Source organism: Manacus vitellinus, unplaced genomic scaffold (genome assembly GCF_001715985.3).
Source record: "Manacus vitellinus isolate BGI_N305 unplaced genomic scaffold, ASM171598v3 scaffold_1_pilon, whole genome shotgun sequence".
NCBI lineage: Eukaryota > Metazoa > Chordata > Aves > Passeriformes > Pipridae > Manacus > Manacus vitellinus.
Window position 1 is genome coordinate 23,174,953 of NW_021939396.1, and position 4,794 is coordinate 23,179,746.

Consider the following 4,794-nt stretch of genomic DNA (forward strand, 5'->3'; position numbering starts at 1 on the left):
TAACAAAAGAACAATTCTGAATATTCAAAGGGAAATTCTCAGTATCAGCTAATGCAGTGCTGCCTCCTGATCTCTGCAGAGCTATTCCACAGGTAAGCTTTGAACATCACATATTTCCTCTTTAACCCCAAAGGCTGCCTCACCTCTCTCCAGCTGCCAGGCTTAGACCTACTCCTGCTGAGAAGGAAGTCACAAGGGAAAACTAATGGAGTGACAAGTCTCACGTGCAACAGTAGCCTGGTAAAGCAGTCTGGATCAGAGAGGGATACAGCTGGTCAGGGCTTGAGACCATCAAAGCTTACTGAAGCTCTACTAGGATAAGATAGAAACACTCAACTTATAGAGAGGCAAATGCATCTCCCATGGAGTTTCCTGGACATTGTTCCTCAGGCTCCACAATCCCCAGCCCAGACTGTGGATCCAGGTCCTCCCTGTGGGCACTGGAGCACAGAACTGGCAGCAGCTTGGCCACCCTGCCTGCAGGTCCTGTTCACTTTGGCAGCCGGTGGCAGACCAGCAAGGACGGTGGCCTTTCCAAGCCACCCATGGCAGGTGTCATCTGTCTGCTGTGGTGTAGTAGGAGTCACACGAGAAAGCTGGGTGTGCTGGGGTGGAGATGGAATGTAGGCAATAGAAGAGGCAAAGCTGGAGGAAGCCAGTGCTCAAAAGCAGGGTTTTTTGGAGATGTCTTGCTTTCATTCCTTCTTCCCTTTACACATACATGAAAGTTGGGACTTCAAGGTTTTGACTCATTTTTAATACTATCTTTGGATTTTCATTCTTCTCACCAAAGAACCTTGCTGCTACCTCGAGGCACACCTTGGCATGCAGTGCTGCCCAGCTTGGCAGCGTTCTCCTGACAAGGCCACCTCTCTGCTCATTTGCCCAGGGAAGCAGAGAAAGGCAGTAACTGCCCCGGCTGAGAGCCCTGCTGCCAGACCTGCAGGAAGGGAGGGGCAGGATCTGCACCTCAGCTGACAGTGGTGGGGTGAAGTAGGAGGCTGTGCCAGGCACTGCCTGGAGGCACTGGCTTGGGGTACAGGAGAGTCAGACAGGGGATTAGTGCTTTTAACTGGTGAAAAGGCACAGGAGAAAAGGGTGTGGTACTGGGTAGAGAAAAAAAGGTAAGGCAAAGCAGGTGGTGTTGAGGGAGACCAGTTTTGAGAGGTTTGGTAGTTACCTCCCTTCCACCATTCCAGTCTACTTGTGATTTTCACAGGATCATGTCACAATGTCACCCTCCCCCTGTCACCCACTCCTCATATGCTCCCACTCTGAAAACCAACACAAACCCCTCGAGCTCAGCTTGGCTGGCATCGCCTGCTGCCCGCACTGCAGAAAGCTGATGGGCAGGGTGTAATCTGAGCATCCTGCTGGCTGCACTTCTCACCTCTGGCAGGATTTACCTCAGTCACACCCATCTCTACCATTTAAATGAATGCTATAGTAAAATGGCAAGTCTTTCACTAGTAAATGAAACCTGTAAATTTTAAACATATTCTTGAAATTACTGTACCTTGTCTGTACATACAAGTTATAATTATTTGTGGAAATAATTTGTTTGGTATCTAACCTCCAGGATGCTTGGCAAGAAACAACCATTCATTCCATTAGTTGTGGCTATCCAAAATTATACTCTCTGTTGTTGCACTGCCTGCAAACCCCCTTTCTTACACTTGTCTTGACAGAGCTTCTTTGGACTGCAGAGCCAGCAGCAGCCTCTGGCCCTACTGTCATGATCATGGAAGGAAAAATATGTTGCAGACTTGGGTCCACTCGTTTGACAAGTGCAAAAAAAGGTCTCCAATCTTTGAAAATTATTTTATTGCTCAGAGAAACAGACAGCATAGTCTGAAATGCCACATGGCCAAATAAAACATTCAGAAACCTGAAAGACACTCATCATATGAACAACATGGTGTAGATGCATACTAATTTTAAAAAAGAAAAAAAAATTGTTGGAAATACAATCACAAGAGATATTTCTTGAACAAATACCAAGCTTGATATTTCTTGAACAAATATCAAGCAATGGGGAACAAAGCTCAGTCAACCTGTTCCAAGCGTTCACTGGGCAGCAAGAATTAAGAAAAGCTTCTACGAATTCATGGAGCTTTTGCCTTCTCTAATTATTTCCTAAATCATGTAGAGTGTCTATGTTAGCTATATTAACATTTTAGACAAATGACCTGGAAAAATAAAACAAAATAGAGTAATGTGTACACTAAGAAGAAAGTGGGGGCCAAGCGACCGAACTGTTTTGACAGGACATTTTTAGATAATTTTATCATTTATCTTGCTTTTAGCAGTATTTCTTGCAAAATGCAAGGTCATTAAAGCTTCCACATACCCTTTTGAGAAGCAGATAGTTAAAGGCGTATCTAAAGCAAACTCAAGCAAGGTTTTTGTACTGCAAGTTAGCACAAGCACTGAGAACAGGGTATAGCATGAGAGCCCACAGGCTGAAAGGTCTCCATTTCTGCTGGCATCGAACTAAAAACCACGTCTGCGTCTACAGATGGCACAACTGCATCTTCACTTTGCTTGCAGTCATTTGCTGGTTTACTCAGGTCTAGTTACTTTGTTTTAGTTATTCTGACTGCAGTGGGTCATAAATGAGACCATTCTGGAAGAAGTCTGTTTGAGGTGTGGTTCTGTTCCCTGGAGTAAATCCATGCCCATGAACACGTCACCAGAATTCAGAGAGGAAAAGCCTGTCCCTTTGACCCTTGACACTGACTCACAGTTCTATTGCTGGGAGGTGCAGTAAGCAAAGACCAGCATTAGGGCAATTCACTGGGATCACCTGTGCTCAGTTATGGACCACAGCAACCTTCTACACCCCTTTAGTCACATCCACCAGCTTAAATAAATACGGTCACATGAGAAAGATTCTATTTCCTGTAGTACACTGACTTAGTAGTAGAACTTGTAAGGACTTTAGTTAAGCTATGCAAAGATACCGACCAAAGAAACACAAGGACACCATGTGAGCCTAACTTTGCCTTGTGAATGTCTTACTGCAGACTTTTCAGATGGCCCCTTAGCTTAATTTTGGCACTCAGTAGATCACTAACAAGGAAATTCACAACTATTGAGGTTCTACAGCCATGGCAGCCAGTGGAAATATGATTTTTGGCTGTTTAAACAGATCCAGAACCTAATGGACAATTCAATTACTACATTCACTATAAAAGCAACAACCCTAATTTTACTTATAGTGGACATTTCACTCTGTTAGAAGTCTTGTATTCACACCTTTTCTGAGGCGTAGCGTGCACCAACAAACAAAGAGTTGTGTGCATAAGCAGACAAAAGCAAGGAAAGCATGACATGGAAAGCCCGTGCTAAACTGCACACTAATAAATGGATGTCCCACTGTAAATCAACTCTTCAGTTATCTGTCTGGTCACAGCCTTACTGGCAGACACATTCTATCAGTCAATGGCAACTGTATTGGACTAGCAGGTTACACAGGCTTTGCAACAACAAAAGCAAATGCTTTAAAGCAATAGTGAGATTCATGTCCATGGTGCTCTAGGTTTAATATAATATGACATGGTACCAACATGAAAACACCTTCTTCATGAGGCCAAAAACCATCTGAAATGCAATGCTGCTTCAACTCAGATAAGAATGTCTGCATCAGAAACCTGCTAAGTCCAACTAATCTTGAGTCTCTGTTTTAGAATAAGCATGAGATGATGTTGACTTACATTTTTATGGTATTTTTGCTGGTGCAAGTCCCTTGTTGAACCATCTAAAGGCAAGTAACAGCTATAAAAACAGCAAACACTATTCATGTTTAACCATTTATTGAAAAAATTTGAAGTATAAAAAAGGTAGGGAGACTTTTCAGTGGTAAAAATGGGAAGTAGTCATCTCATTTTAAGGTGATTTGAAAGCCATTCATAATCTCCCTTAACACTGAATAAGTGGCACTTGAATAATTATTAACTTGACTAAATGCCAAAAATATGATGACTGTAAAACAATTATGGTCTTTGTGTTATATCCAAAGATAATAAAATTAAGAGAGACGAAGGTACATGAGCACATGTGCAAACACTTCTAAAATGATCGAACAATTGCTTCCACTTCACTTGTGCAGAAAAACTGAAGAGAATAATCACTGTTTTTTCCCTGAGCATCTTGCATCAGACGACAGAAGATCAGGAACAAACCCCAAATGCAGATAACTATCTCCTCTGCTCTATCATAACTGGCCTGTTTTTCTCCATCACTATAACACCACTGTATCTCAAACACATGGGATGTCATGTGTAGGCCACACCCAAGAAAAACAATGGTAAACTCCAAGAGAAGACACAGAAGCATACAATACTATGACACAATAAGAAAAAGTTAAAATTTTAAACTGGAGTCACCACAAATAAGTGATCTTTAAAATGTCCTCCTGAAAGATTAACTTAATTCAGAACAAATCCTGTGCTGTGTAAAACTGGAAATATGTTTGCTCAATTACACCTCAAAATAAATTTTAAAAAAATAAAAAAAAAAGATTTAAGGTATTTTCAGACAACTTCAGAGTTGACAACCTCTCCAGTCAACCGATGCTCAAATTATTGCCTCAAAGTGACTGGTCCATATATTATCAAAAGCCAATAAATAATTGTTATCTTATTCTAAAAATAACTACAGTAAGTTTACTTCTGTCTTATTTGCATGTACATTTCCTTTTAAAGGCCTATGTCTCAGTGTTCACAAATTAAAAATACATTTGTAAATACAGAAAAATAAAGCTTACTACTACACAATATAAAACCCAACACA